The 16,349-nt window shown below is 42.3% G+C and overlaps 1 long non-coding RNA gene across 2 annotated transcripts in view; it reads right to left on the reverse strand.

The window, feature by feature from the left end:
• The window catches only part of LOC116184039 (uncharacterized), a 36,268-nt gene extending 20,178 nt beyond the window's left edge, over positions 1 to 16,090 (reverse strand). Inside the window, exon 1 of one of the 2 annotated variants that reach the window (XR_013340727.2) lies at positions 15,242 to 16,090. This is a non-coding gene — a long non-coding RNA (uncharacterized LOC116184039). Of the gene's footprint in view, positions 1 to 14,831 lie in introns of both variants that reach the window. The other variant, XR_014957829.1, reaches the window with a different exon arrangement.
• Positions 16,091 to 16,349: the final 259 nt, after the last annotated feature.

The raw sequence follows: 16,349 nt of genomic DNA on the forward strand, positions 1-16,349 counted from the left end.
CTAGATATCCATACTGCCCTTGAAGTGTAATTTCAGTTTTAAGAGAAAAGTGTCCATATTTCCCATTATATTCTCACCCATTTTGCATACATTATTTTAATCCCCACTGTGCTCCTTTGCAGTCAATCAGGACTGTTAGACCTCACCTACACAGAGCCCTTCCCACCTACTAGATGTCACCCTGTAAGATAAATGGCTTTTAAATTGTTTCCCTGCTTAAATGTCTGAAGAAATTATCATCCTTAATTCATTAAGAAATCAGATTGTTACCTAAGTCATGCCAGGTGACATCTGAAAGGAACAAATATCTTTGAAAATCAAAATAAAAATATTTTACATGCAAAGTAAATACATATTGTTTCTGGAAGAAATTAATTTCCTATATAGGAAAAGTTTATATCACAAACTTTTAAAATTCTCTTTCAGAAAAAAAAATACTTACTGTTACTTCTATGATTTTTCTCTGCCTTCAGTTTGAAGAGCTGTGTTGCCCAGTACAGGTTGCCCCCCATAATGCTATTACTGTATTCAGCTGCTGTTTAATTTCTCAGGAAAGAAAGTGAAACTCAGAATACTCACTGTCACACATAAGGACAAAAGGTAACAAAGGCAAAAAAACTCAAATTTAGTTTGCAGTCATAGTTGATTGGAATGCATCCGAACTACAAAACTTGCTTAAAGATGCTCACTTCATGCAGCCAATGGGGTTTAATAATTTAAAATTAACTAAACTCTTGTAGTATAAAATATAATGGCTCTGTCAGAATCAAAGAGCAGAATGTTAATTTAGGATTTTAAATAATAATTCTGAATAAATGGAAATGTCATTAAAAGGTAGTGGATTTCTTTTAAATTTTAAGTTCATAAAGGGACACCTTGAATTAATACAAGCCATTAAAAATACTCCTAGAGTGAGCAAAGACTTACAAATGTCAAAACCCTGAGTGAGCCAGAAAAAATTTAGCTCACACCTGAAATATTCTGGGTCATAAACATGAACATGTTCACATTGAAAATACAGTAAAACTCATATGTATATTTTGCAAATCACAGAGCTCCCAGGGAAGCATCTGTATTTCTGTGGGCAGTATTTTCTGAAAGTCCCCTCCTGGAAATTCACCTCTCTGCACATCAATGCTTGCCATCATTGCCAGCCATTGGCCACTCTCTGTTCTCTACACTCACACTTCAAATGTCTACATGACACTCATAAGGAGCTCATTCCTTCCTTCACCAGCATCAGTGAATGCAGGAATTAGCCCAAGTTTTGGCCAAACCTTTCCCAGCAGTGAGCAGCAAGCGTGGCTGGTCCCAGGGGAACATGCTGGGGAATGCAGTGTCCCCTGCCAGCTCCTGCAGCTCATGGCAAGCCACAAGCGTTTGGAATAAAACACATAATTTGGTTTGTAACAGCTGTAGACAAATTCTTTTCCCAATATTCAAATTTAAAAAATGAAAAATTAAAAAAAAATTAAAAAAAAAAAATGAAGTGGCAAAGGTGCCAGCTCAGCAGGGCTAAGCAGCCCCAGCAGCAGAGATTAATTCACAGCTCTCCTGCTTGGCTTCTGATGAAAGTTCCTGCTCTGAATTGGGTGCTGCAGTAAGGCACTCTGCAAATGGGACTCCTGCTGTGGCAGCAGCACCCAGGACAGCCTTCCTTGTGTTTTAGCAAGTCTGGGTTAGGGTTTCAGCCAATGTCGAGACTTAAGATGAAAATTAAACTAGAAATTACCATCCCATTAGAGAGAAATTTGAGGGAAATGGATGTCAGAAGCAAGACAAACCACTCAAAACACTGATTTTGCACTGCATCTTTTTCCATTGGAAGTGTAAAACATTGTCACACCACAGTGATATTCCCAGCCAAACACCTGCTGTTGCTTGGCCAGAGCCTTTTCACCAGTGCAGCCCCACTGACCTCTCCCTTGTGCACCACCAGGGCTGGAAAAGTGGCCATGACTTATAAACCAGAAGAGGTTATCTTTTAATTGCATAAAGAAGCAAAAAAAGTCAATTTCATACACAAATACATACACCTTATATGCAAAATAACTCACTTCCCGAGTGGGAAAACTTCTGAAGCTAATTTCTTGTGACTTTGCATGTCATAATGAGACTTCCTGGCCTAATGAAGTGTGAGCTCCTGCCTGTGCTGTTCAGAGACCTCTCTCACATGTGGATTCTCTGAAGTTGGTCCCTCAGCAGGAGCATTGATTTGGATTTCCCTCTCCTACTACTTGTTTGCTGTTGGAATCTGAGCTACTGATGATCCCGAGATTGTAGAAGGTCTCTTGTCTTTCAGCCCTGCTGCCAAAGCAGAAGCCATAATTGGTCTGTGCTGGTTTCAAGGTTGTTTATTCTGTTTATCTCTAACATGTTCTGCTGCCCTGCCCAGCTCTGTCCTGCAGGGCAGCGTGTGGGGCTCTGCCCTCAGTGGGATGTTACAAACATTAAATACCAGAAACTCCCTGGGCTGGATTTACAATAACGTGCCAATATCTGTCACCTACGTTGGACAGTGTGTCCCCAGCCTGAACCAACAGAAAAATGCCAACACCACAGTGAACATGGAGGGCATGAAGAAGGAGAAAAAGGACAAGACACACCCAATTTCCTCCATCTTGTCCCCTTTGGACCCCTCATCTAGAATCCTTTTACTTTTGCACCCATGCCATACTTAATTATTACTTCTATCAAACACTCAGAGCTTGTAATTCATCCTGTAAGACTGAAAACTCTTTTCCATGGACAGAGATCACAGACAGTGTCTCTGGGGGCTTCTAACCCCCTGCCAGAGTCCCAGGCCTTCCAGGGCAGCCAGAGGGAAGCCCTGGATTCCCACAGTTTACCTTCACATGGCCTCTGGGAACTTGCTGCTCCTGAGACTCCCCGTGCCCTGTCAGAAATGGAATTGCCATCACACACCTTGGTATCACCTGGATCAAGGTTTACATGCAGTTCCCGGAGCCCAGGACGATCTCATATACCCTCGTGTACCTTTGCATAAAATATGGCTGAGAATCAAACTATTATGTCCACTCTGTTCCAGTTCTGGCTCTTCCCACAGAACCCCTCTGAGGTCCTCATGGTCCCTGTCCTCACAGTTCAGGATGTGGGAACACTGACCTGACAATATGCAAATACTTTTTACAACGTTAGCACATGTCAGCAAAAATGCTCATGTACACCACAGATTGCTCTCCCTGCAATCAGCTTCTCTGGCAGCAGCTAATGAGCCACCACACATTATGTGATGACAGGAAAGAAAGGCAAAGGCTTTTGGAGCAAAAGCCTGGTGGACATGAACAGGACCTCCTGCTACACTGAAGTTTTACTCTTAAAGCCAAAAGGAATGGCTTCTTTACTAACTGAGAGGAAAACCTCAGCTTGTGCCACATCCAAAGGAGTCACATGTGAATCCCATTTGTTCTAAAGAAGGATTAGTATTCAGGATTTATGTACAGAAGTGCATTTCAAGTGAAAGTTCAAGCCCACTGTACTGCACAGCGTGCATGGATTCTGCTGGACTGAAAGACAGCAGGAAACAAATGCACCCATCTGGCCACATAAATCAATCACTGAAATCTGAAGATACACCCACAGAAGGGAAAAAATGATTAATAGATCTGTGATGTGTAAATTTTTATTTAACTCTAAAATCAGACTAGAAATCGCTTTTTGAAGAACACCATGTCAAGGACATGAGGACTTTGCAATAGTGAGAATCTTCTAAATCTGTCAGAAGAGACAGGATAGATTAAATGCACACAGTGAATCTGGAAGCAGCAGTGGGAAGGGTGGCCTTGGCCATGGTTTTGCCATTCCCACCTGCACATAGTGGATGTGCCAGCTGGTGCTGGACATGGTGGCAGGAGGGAGCACAGCCCTGCCTCTGAGTTTGCTTTCAGTGATTCCTGGGGCTCAACTTCATATTGCTCGTGCTCTACATCTCCATTCCAATCTCACCACAGTGGTGAGGACTGCTGCAGCACCAGAGGCTCTGCTGGCAGCTGAGGATAATATGTGGGTTTTATTCAGGGCAGGCAGGAAAGCCCCAAAGACAGGAGAGAGCTCAGAGCTCAGCGTCTCAGTTCAGCATTTTTCTCCCCCTGATCTCAGGCTGCTTTTCTGGCAAAGGGTCATATCTGGAGTAAATCCTGCTGAAAGAATACTTCTAAGTCAATGGCTTGGAGGAGACACTTCTGGATCTGGCCACAGTCTCCCTTCCCACAATGTCTGACACACAGGACATTTCTGCCCCTTAGGTCTACTGACTTGTCTTAAAAGAAATGTTACACAAGATCTATTCCCAGGCACGATGTTGTTAAAAATGCAGTGTTTTGGCTGACTTTGGCTCACAGCTCAAGTATTAGCTTCTCAGAAACCACCTACCTCAGAGACAAGCTGGGCTCTCATTAGTCACTTGCTAAACGTAGCCCTGAGAGACAGCATCACACAGCTTTTTGGGGTTTAAACCTAAAACTTTGGACAACATTTTTGTCTCACAAATGGACTTTTTCCTGCCAATATGTTGATGCCTTCTCAAGCATCTTCATGCGTCATTTGGGAAGGAACACAACCACACACCAGAACATGGATGTGACTGAATTCTTTGACATCATTAACAAGTTTTGTCATTCCACAGGAGTGGTAATTGCCTCTATAACATTTAGAGACCAGAAACAACCATCTTAATCTAAACCAGTCTGTCTTAGCAATGAGAAGGCCTTGAAAACATAGACTTTTTAAATTGGCTGACACAAAGCTCACCCCCATCTCTATCAGCATTGCAATAAATAAATGATTACAGTCAAACTACTGCCACTATTGTTATTAGCAGCCTGCAAGCAAAAGTTGAATCAGAAGAACACTGAAGAATGAAAAAACTTTTACTGCTTAGCTCTATTTCAAGTCACACTAATTCCACTGGTGGAAGGTGTGATATACTCACCAGCACATCTTCAACCTTGGTTCCTGTCACTGTAGGCACCCAATTTGCAACCACCACCACATTTTTTGTTTGTTTTTTGTCTTCCTTTATTCACTGACTTCTGCAAACCTTTTGGAGGAGAAATGAAGACTACTATAGCAGCTTTTAAATTGACTCTTATATTAAGAATGTTATGTTTTTTATATCTGCTCTGAAAGGGTAATATGAAACTTATGAAATATTTACTAAGTGTGATGCATAAACAACAAATCACCTCTTTTCCATTAAATATTTTTTGTGAAAGATATTTTTAATAAAATACTGCAGCTTGCAATTTAATTACAATGAGTAATTAAAACTTAGAGGATAATCATTTTTGGCAAAAAGTCAGTTTTTGTTAAAATTTTAAGATAGAAAAAAGATGCATATTACGACCATAATACTGTTAGTAATTAAGATAAATGCATCAATTATTAAAGATGCAAACATGTCAAGCAAGCATAACTAATTATTTGAGCATGTTAACAGTTGTTTAATGTTAACAAGCAGTGAATTATTAAAGACCCCATGTGTCACATTTTGGACTGCATAAAATATAATGTTCTGGAAGAGTTTATGATTTTCAGGTTTTGCTTCGATCCTTCCAGTCAGATAAGCAATAAATTTAAGATAACTTGCATTTAAACTGTATTTCTAAAATAATTAGCTGTAATTGTGTAATGAAACATTGTATTTCTCACTTTCTGAAGACTTCCAAATTCAGTTAAAATGACCAAAATGTATCAATAGGTGCTCTATGCTGTAAATACATGATTTCTGAATATGAGTGTGCAATTTCTTCATTAAAAAGAGATATGGTATTTGAGAAGCTTAAACTGTCAGAGCAACAACTATACTGAGATGAAAGAGTGCATTTTATGTGAACTAATGCTCACATTCATACCTGGCTTTGTATTTCAGTGGCTGAATACATTCCAAAGGAAATATCCACAAAGATCCCCTTCAGCCAGCTCCTGGTGACTGTGCTAACACAGCTACACTCCTATCTCCAAATACCTTTAAATACCATGTTAGTGATACCACAACATCTGACATAAGAATGAAACCCATCAAAATGGTTTAGAGCTGTACAAACCAGCACTCTAAATATTGAGACCCAGTTTGTCCCAGTTTTGGGTTTGTGCTGGCTGTGTTTTTTTGGGGGTTCTTTTTTTGGGTTTTTTGACAAAGATAAAATTAGGCTTATTTCCCGGGACTTCCTTCCAGGAGACTGAAAAGTAAAATCTTTTTCTCTAAACATTAGCTGTTAAATCTTAAATTCTGGTTAGTCCCCAAAGGATTTTTTGCAAACACATGATTAGTGATCTGAATTTTGGATATTTACTGCAATAGCTTTGCAATGCTATCTAATGTCATTTGCAGACAGACAGACAGACAGCTGATTCTCCAGCTGAAGCATTGTGGGGCAGTTGTGCCCAGAGCCCAGCATCCCCCCCTGAGCCAAGGCTGAGCCCCAAGGCTTGGCTGTGCTCACACAGGTTTGTGCCCTTGCACTGCCTCAGCAATCTGGAGTAACTCTGGTGGGAACAGCAGCTGCTGGGCCAGGTCACTTCAGCAGCACCAGGGAGAAACCACATCAGCCTTCAGCGTGGACACAAGGGAAAGGTGGCTGTGCTTGCTGGAAACTTTGCTGCTAACAAAACACAGCCCTGGGTGGCCCCCTTGTCAAACCAGGTCACCAGCACCACCTTGCAGATTACTGGTCTTAACTGGTGTCAGGGGGAAGAGAGGCCTGGAAGCACCAAGGAAACGTTTGTTTGTTTGCTTGTTTTTAGCAACATATTAATATGAATTAATGTTTGCAAAGCTCTTTGACGTCTTTAGATGAAAGTGGATCTGCACATAGATTAGGCTGTTAATTGGGTGGCCGGAGGGGATGCAAACAGTGTGGACCCACACAACACTTAGCTCTTTGCACTGATGTTTAAAATCTCTCCCGCCCTGCAATTAAGTAGACATTTCAACCACACAGGGAAGGACAGGTCTCACCTCTAAAAACTTTGTGGCACAATTTCCCCATAGTGCTGAAGCAGAGCTCACTCCCAGCCACGCTCTCGGGCCATCCTGCAGCACAGGGCCCATCCCAGGGGTCTGACTGCAGTCTTAGGGCACAGAGAATAGTGAAGTTTCTTTATCATTACCTGTTTTCTAATGAAAATAACCTGATTTATGCCCCTCTTGCCCGAGTATTTTAAAGGTGACTGCCCTGAAATGGAATTGGAGTTTTTAAATCCAACACATCAGAAAAGCACAGAAGCCAAAGCTGGACTCCCTGGTGGAAAGATGCTGATAACAAAACTCCAGGAAGTTAGGAGAACGGCACTTCAAGCCCAGGACAACAGTGGGATTTCAGGTGCTTGAGGACAAGCATGTCTTTTGCAGATAATTTACTGCTCTCAAAAATACACAAAGGAAGTTTGGATACCCTACTGGTCTTCTTTTTAGTTTATCTTATTTAGTATTTTCCCCCCAATTTTTCTTCCCGTTTCTAGGTGACCTCCCTCCTGTGACAAGGTCTCCCCATTATGACAGTGAGCTCTGATGATAATGTAGGTAACATTCAGACTGAGACCAAGTGCAGCAGAAAGCCATATTTCACTCCTGACCTTCAGCTCCCCCTCTAGTGCAATGCACACATTATATTTCCTTTCACTCATAGCAGGTCCAGTGAAACAACGCCGGATGAAACAAGTGAGGCTTCCTCAGCGAGATGCCAGGAATGAATAAAATAGTTTTGCCATTTTCACTGCATGCATGATACCCACCACACAACTTTGCTTGGCTCTCTTTAGATATTAAGATCTCTGCTTAGCAGAGGCAGAGGGAGGAAGAGGTGCCAGAGCAGTACCTGGCACGCAGCTCTGCGGCATGCCCAAGCTGCCACAGCGCCAGGGGCCCTTGGGGGAGCTCCCAGTGACACCCCACAGGGGCTCCCCTCTTCTCTGCTGTCCCAGCCAGAACACCACCCCCGCTGGAGCACAGCAAGAAGCCCTGCTGCTGAGCTGCCACGGAGCCCCAGCCCCAAAATCTCAGGTTCTCTCCTCTCCAGCACCAACTGCTGCACACACAGTAGCGCTGGCAGAGCTCCAGACGTATTCCTTTCCGTGTCAGGCCTGAATCTCTTCATATGTTAGGGTAGAGCTGCATGTACAGTACTTCCCTTACTTCCAACGCCTTTCTGCCATCTGTTTCTATTATGGGAGTTTATGGCACAGAATACCTCAGACATTACAGTATCTGTTTCTTTTCTGTGCTGCAGTTATGGTTGCTGTGCTGCTTTATGAACAGAATGATAAAACTTGGAGCCTTCTTAATTCTCCCCTTTCCACCCCCCCTTTTTTTTTTTTTTTTTTGTAGCATGCTGCAGAAATGGAAGGATTTTTTACAGTTCGTATTATTATGATGAGAAGTGATTTGAAAGTATGGAATTTATCAGAAAATGGAAATGTGACTACAAGGCAGATTTTAAAAATCCTTTAATCTTATCATGATTAAGAAGGTTTTTATATTGTTACTTCTGTGTTCTGAAGTATATTTTGTTATAATCTGAAATTTGCCTTTCTTTTTAAGAAAGAACCTGCTAGGTACAGACAGTCTCTCATTCACATCTATTAAACTCCTACAATAAAGCAGGGACTCCACAAGCAGATTGGCTCCGTGGATTTTCCTGAATAATATTTCAGAGCATTTCGCATCCCCAAAATCAAAGCACTTCCTTGCAGCAGCATCGTGTCAATACACCCACGTCCCCCACTGCATATTTTCTGAGAACCCTTCATTCTTTAAGGAAAGGAATTATTTGTCTGTTGTAAACTTTAGCTAGACATTTTTGTGATGTGAAAAGCTATTATTTGCCTGCAACAGTATCACATTTTAACTGCATTTAGATGCGGAATATTTGCAATCACCCTTATTGTCTCTAACCCATGAGGAGGTGGAGCTGTTGCACACTTCTTTAAAGAATGAATGAATGCAGGCTCATGGGCAGAAGATTAGATAGGTATGAATTTGGCAAAGAAATCAAATATAGACACAAAGAAATATCCTATTTGCCCAGGGCTGGTTTGATCACATGGTGACCATCTGGAATTTAGATCAAGCCTTCAATAAAATACAAGGGACCACACTTCTGCAGCACTCTCAATGATAAATTAATATCTGAGCTGGAAGTACTACAAGAAAACAGTGATAAAGAAGACAAAAGCCACATCTCACATACTCCAATTGCACTCCATTTCCTGGTGTTTCTTCACTTCCCCCCTCCCCCTGCCCATTAATATAAACATTATATGAGAAGTATAGTGAGAGCAATAAAAAATAAATGGCAATTAGAGCCAAGATCCAGAGCTAAGACAGGAGGAAAAAAGGAACAGAAACATTGGTCCTGATGGCCTTTTCCTGTTCCAATTTTTTTTAATGTTCTTCTGACCTTGATTAGATCTGCAACTTCTCATGTGAGGCTTTGAGATGAGCCCTATATTTAGATAAAAAAGCAGTACCAGAAGTGAACTGCCAGGCATGTAAGGATCTCTACATACTGTGCCATGTTTTCTGAACCCCACCGCTGTCCTTTATCGGCTCTCCTCCTGGTAGCTGATTTACCTCTCAGGAGCAGCCTGCTAACAAAATGCCAGGAGCCCTCTGAACTCTCTGGACACTTTCTTTGCACCCACATCCTTGGGAGCATCTCCCAGAGTGCCACGTACCTCGTCAGCAGGACCTCTGTGCTGGGAAATTGCAGCAAGCAGTCTTACTTACTCATTCAGAGCTAATGCATCAGGCTGCTCCCAAAATCCAATCTGTGATGACTTCCTGCACAGAGATGACCTTGGAGTGCTGGTGGAGGTGACAGCCCATGCCTGGTGCCCCACGGCTGCACAATGCCAGACACCAACCCCTCCTGTGGCCAGCACCAGGCAGGAAAACGCCTCAAGACAGAGCAGCAAGTTGGTTCAAAACTAAGTCAAGAAAGAACAAGCATGTTAATTTTCAGGCTCACTCCACACAAAGGTGGGCCAAAGGATGACCCAGGTACAAGAAAGCCTGACTTTCACTGGCCTAATATAGTGTAGTGCCACAGGTCCTGGACTCTCCTCCTCTTTGGAAATGGGAGCTATTCAGCACAGCACATCAGTCCCTCTCCCTCAACCCACCATTCAGATTTCATTGCATCTTCCTACCACCTTCAAGCCTTAAGAGCTTGGGAACCACCTCCCTCCTTTGCCTTCTCCCCAGGGGATGGAAAGCTGCCATACCCGTGGTGAAAGCCACTATAAGGGGTGTGGAAACACAGCAACTACTCCCTGATGCTGCTTCCAAAGATGTGGCTCAAGTCCCTGGACTGCAGCAGGAGCCCCAGCACTGGAACATTCCCACATGGAGTTCCCAAGGTGTATTTCTAATGCCTCTAGCACTGTTATTTCTGCCAGCCCTCAATATTCAGAAAGGCAGATGTCAAATGCAATAACCATAGAGACCTTTCCTGGCAGTATGGATGGAACAGGCTGCACTGTGTCTTCATGGAAACCTGAGGATAAGCACAGGGCTTGCCTCCCACCACAGCAGGACTACAGATGCTCTGCTGTCAGTCTTTTTTTACAACTGGAAATGGAAGATGCTCACTGTTCATGGAGTGAGCATGGTAAGAATACACATCCATTTGGGTCTCAAAGAAAACACAGGTTTCTTATTGTGATGGATTAAAAAAGGGGGGAAAAAAAGCCTTAAAATGTAAGAAAATGTATCAGGACCATGGGTAAAAAATAGTCTCTGTGAAAAGCAGGAAGGAATACTCTGTGCCTCTCTTTAGCAAATAAAGTGCTCAGATACTGTTTTAATTCTGACTGAGAGGTAATATTCACATTTCCTGCAAATCCCCTTCCAGCCCTGTCAGATGACAGTTACAAGCCCCTCTGTGGCAGTCACCTCCCCCTCTGTGGTAGTCACCTCCTTCACTTCTGTCAGAGAACAGATTTCAAGAACTAAACAAATATTAAAAGTTTAAAAAAGCCAAGAGACCTTCCATTTCCTTTGTATTTCAGGCTTAAAGGAGTGATTTTTTTGCTTGCTGTTTGGATCAATAGATTATTTCAGTAATAGAAATACTAATGTCCTTAAATCTATATTTTTTTCCCCTGCAAATCACCCAAAAGTCTCTCCTGGATTAGGCCTCCCAACCAACTGATTTAGTTATGTGTCACAGGAGCCTCCGTCTCTCATTTTTCTCTTTTCCTGGGCTGAAGGAAATACTTATTGGTACTGTACTCTAAATCCCAGCCAATGGAAAGCAATGTTTCACCATCTATCTGCCCCTGACACACTTTTATGTAAACCACTGCAAAGGGAAGGGATTCACATGTGTTTTACCAGCTCGCTAAACTACGAATAAAAGGCATCCAAGGTTCAAAGAGTTAAATTACCCAACGGCTTCTACTGCCACGCTCGCCCCCCACCCTAAGCCCCTCTCTTCTCTCTCAGGGCCATGCTTGATTTATGGTGTGATCCATCCCTGTTGGGAGTTGACAGTCACTTTCATTTTCTGGTATTTTTTTCCCTTTTGCTGCCAAGGTCACCAGAGAGAGGGCCCTCCAAGTTTTCTGCGTTCGTCCTCCTTCACCCTTCCACCAGCTTGGCCTCATGAATCATCCCGTCTTCGCATTGAACTCCTGATGCTTCTCTTCCACCAAACTGCCCGACTTCCGCAATTTTTCTTCATTCTCACTAACAATTTGGTAATGAAATATTGATTTTTAGTTAGATTCAAATAGATGTTATTAAGTTTGCATTGATAAATCGTTCTCTTTTTCAGGCTGGAAGTACCTCAGTCAAATTCTAACTGCGCTTTCATACCTGGTGATGTATTAATTTGACATATTTGTCACCCAAGCTGCCTGGCTCAGAGTTAGAGGAGGACGTCTGTCCTAATTGCTGCTATTTCGCAGAGAAGGTGTAATTCTAGCTGATTTCTTCCAAGGATTTTAGCCCTAAAATATTTCCAAACATCTTCCATGGGATTTTTGTAAGGAAAACAAGCAACCAAACATTCTTTTCCAGAAGGGAGAGGTAGGAATTTAAAAAAAAAAAAAAAAAAAAGGCACTGACCAATTAATGCTAAATATTTCCAGTTAATTTCGTTAATTGAAATATATTCAATGTCAATGAATTTGTCATGGATTCTGTGACAAGTAAGTAGTTCGTTTAACCCTCCTCAGTGAGAGTGGACAGACAGATGAGATTTGAAATATCAGCTGCAAAATCGTTGCTCCCTGAACTAGTTAAATGAAGTGAATATTCCTGCAGATGCCTGGCACAGTAACCCCTCTGCCAGAGTTGAAGGTGGGACACGGGAACACGAGGAGGCACAAACTGTGTCAGCATTGCATCATCTTTCACCTACACCAGGGATAAGGTTCCCGGTCCCAAGATTTCATCGAGGGCAAAAATTGTGATTACAGATGGAAATAAAAATAAATTACATTGAAAAAGAGACGTGCACTTTCCCCCTCTGCAATATCCTCATGCCTTGTTCTCCCCCATGGCATGGTTTCAGAAATAGCTGCTGCTCAAGCCCTCGGTGCCCCCACTGCTGGCAGCCAGGGGGGCCTGGTGGCCAAGCACAGGGCAGAGCCCACAAAAATTCAGCCCAAACCCAACCATCAGAAGGGGGGCAGGACACATTCTTAGTGCCACTCTGTGTACATCTCAAGTAACAATTAGTTTAAAATTACTCACAACTCAGTTGAAGGTTTAAATGGATGTTTGCAGCTGCATCCGTTTGAAGACTTGAATGTCAGCTGGATGTAACCTGAGCTACCTCTTTTCAGGTGTCATTCAGCACCTCTAAAAATTCCACTTTCCCAATATCCCTGCAGCAGATACCAAAACAAGTCCTTCATACCATAAGAACGAATCTCTCATTCACTGTGAATGGATAAAGAACAAGTGTTATTTCTTACCCACTAAATTAAAAGCTACCTGCAGAAAAGTCAACCTCCAAAGAGTATCAAAGGAAAAAAAAAAGAGGAAGAAAGAAAAAAGTAGCCAGCAACACGTTGCTAGCTGTCCTCTCACAGAAGTATTGAGCTCTGCTGTGCTGACTGATGTCAAGAGACAGCCATTGATGAATAAAGCTCAATTGCTTCCTATGCTCTTGTGTCACACCTTTTTATTTACAAAATAATTTAGCTTAAAAGAGGAGGTAATTCTTGGAAATTAGCTTTAAAAAGGTCAGATTAATCTACTTGGTGCCAGCTGAAAGCTTATTTTTTAAAAATCTACAAAAGGAAATATTTTTCAAAATAACAAAACTCCATCACCATCAAGATATTAAATAATTGCTGCACAAAATTAAAGTTATTACACCTAGTATGTTTGCTGCATGCTTCACATTATGCAGAGTGAAGTAAATGCTACATTCTAGTGGCAGTGGTGACTGTTAGCTCCACCCAGAGCTACCATTGCATTTCTTAAAATAAAACAAGCTGGAAAAAAGATATAACAACATAAGACAGCCTTCATTATCTCCCCTCCACACTGATACTGTAATAAGACTGTTTAAATGAATCAGACAGCAGAAGGGATGCATAGATTTCTCTACGTATGTAAGTTCATTCGTTCTTCTCACATTCCTCCGCTAACACACTTCTAGGATTATTTAGTGCAATAAGTAATTATCAATCCGCTTTGGAAAGCCATTATACATTTACATGCTCTTCAAAGCTGCTGTTACTTTTATTGCTTCTAATGCCAAAATGGGAATGTGAGAGAAGAGCCTCTCTAAGAGCAGGTTATGGTGAGTTCAGCGTGCAGAATGCAGTTTGGAGGATGCATATGGGAATGAGTCATTTCTGAGAAACATAAAACTCTGAGTTATCAAACCTTTTGCTAGTCAATTATTTTTCTTTACTATGCTTGCTAGTAATGACAACTGCTATGAGAAGGCTGCTCTGCTGGATTATTTCTGCTAACTGTTATTAACCTGATGGAAAGCAAAACAGGGCTGGACCAAAGCTTAGAGCTAAAAAGCCATGATAATTTAGAAGGTAAAGGTAAAATTCAGATATTTTGTGGGGTCCTTTCCTTATATTCCTGTCAGGTACTACAGAATATGATATGAAATGCCCCACTAGCAGACCCCAGTGAATTGAATAGCTGAGGGGAAGTGTGACAGACACATTGTCAAAGCATGCTACCAGCTCAATCAGATGCATGTGCACTTAAAGAAGTAAAACCTATACATACAAGCCTTTTGGGACCATCATGTCCTAATAATATGGAAAACCAGCAATGCTAGAGTATCACAAGGTTTTTAGGGGTAACTCCTGCCAGGTGAGCAGCCAGCTGCAGGGTCACCCTGCAAGATGGTTTCTCTTCTAAAAACTTGACCTGCGGCAGTGGGTGGCTCAGGGCAGTGCAGGGCTGTTACTAATCTATCAAAAAAAAAAAAAAAAAGAAACAAAAAAAAAAAAAAAAAAAAAAAAAAAACCACAAAAAAAAAACCCACAAAAAACCAGTCTGCATCTACCTTTTGTCTCCCATGTTCTAGAAACCACAGCTCAAATTCCCAGCAAAAAGGAAAACCTAGAATTGAGCCAAACTAATTCCCAACCCACAGGTCTTTAGTGCCCAGGTAACAAACCCCAGGCACTGACAGCAGTGAAAGCACATCCACAGAGTACTTGATAAAGCACAAGCTGCACGTTGGCACCTGCCCCTCTGCATTTGCAATATGGTTTGTGTACAGGTGATGCTGTAATTCACCCTCACAGAGCACATTTTCCATGCCTAAGGCCAGCACCAGTCCAGACACCTGAGATAAGGTGGTAGAAATTGAAATACTTACAGCAGAAATGTTGCCCACTGCTACCAGTGTTCCCAGTATTTGCCTTTGCTGGTCTGCCATCAGGATGAAGGGAAGGAGCTGCTGCTTCTTAAATTTTCCCTGTTAGGCGAGACCTGGAAAGTTTCCTAGGATAAATTCCTACAAATTCTGTGAGAAAGTACCACATCAATAACTGCCTTGTATTTCTTAGTGCTGCATCCCAGGACAGGGGCATGGACTGAGCCCTTCACATACAGCCTGGTCTTCAGAAAATCCATGCCAGCTCAAAGGGTCATCTCCTCAAGGTTTCTACTCTATGAAATGCTGTTAAAATGCTGTTAAAACTGGCCCCAAAAGAGTCTGCCCTAGCAATCAATTCTTTTTCTTAAAAGACTTTTGGCTTATTTCAGAAATTAAGTAAAAAACCTTACCATAATTTGGTAGGGACATGTTGATTCAAGGAAGCAGCTGCTGAGTGAGCCAGAGATGAAGTAAATAACGAAGCTGATAGCAGCATTATCCTGTGCCCCCTCAGCAATGAAAACATGGACTGGGCTAATTCCTGGTAAAAGAAAATATCCTTTTTCATTTTCTTGGCAGGCACTGCAGCTTGGCTGCTTCAAGGCAAAAGCTGAATACTCCCACAGCCAAGGCCTTCCTTCCTGAGCACCTCATGTCTTCTGCAACAGAAACAGATTTCCCTCTTCCTACTGCACTGTTCCCCTTTCTTCCCCAAGCAGTTTCCTTTCTCCTTACAGCCTGCTTTTCCTCCAGCTAGCTGGGACCCTCTACTCAAATGAGAAGTAATTAAGCTGAAAATTACCCTTGAGGACTGGAGTCAACCTTTGGGAAGCCAGAGCCAGCCAGACTCTTATTCACATGGCAGCACCACTCACAAAGAAAGCAAAATACAGTAAACAGAAAGGAACCAAGCCTGGGTGAAAACTGAAGCAGTTGCCATAGGAAAGATGGGGAATATTCCCCTTGTGGTACCCCAGTGTAACCAAATCTGTACTGCATATCTAGGAAAGCAGGAAACCCAAGTCACAAGTCCCCTGATAAACAAAGGTGGGCATCGAATCCAAGTCCCCACATTGCCCTGGCAGAATATCCCAATTAAGCTGCTTGGTAAAACTGTTGTGTGTTGTCCCTGTTCTAAGGCTGCCCCATATGCCAGGGAGGCTCAAGATAATCAAGGTTCATCTTTTAATTTTGCTTAGGGCATAAATTCATAGTGCTCTCTGCCCTCCCTTCAAAGCATCCCACATAGCAGGAAACACTGTTTTCCTTGGGGTAATGCTGGCTGACAAGGCATCGTTAACAACGTTAACATCGTTAGTCTCTCCATACGAGATCAGGCTTTGGAGCATTCACTGATAGGGAATGCAACGAGCAAACTGTAGCGACCCAAGTGTGTTACACCCTTCTGTCTTTCAGGAGATCAGGGGAAGAGAATCAGACACTGGTTCATGGTCAGCAGGTACAAACCCCATATATGAACAAACCTAGCGTTAAGATCAAACACATGTTAAATTACCT

The sequence above is a fragment of the Lonchura striata genome, chromosome 11 (genome assembly GCF_050655825.1).
Source record: "Lonchura striata isolate lonStrDom1 chromosome 11, ASM5065582v1, whole genome shotgun sequence".
NCBI lineage: Eukaryota > Metazoa > Chordata > Aves > Passeriformes > Estrildidae > Lonchura > Lonchura striata.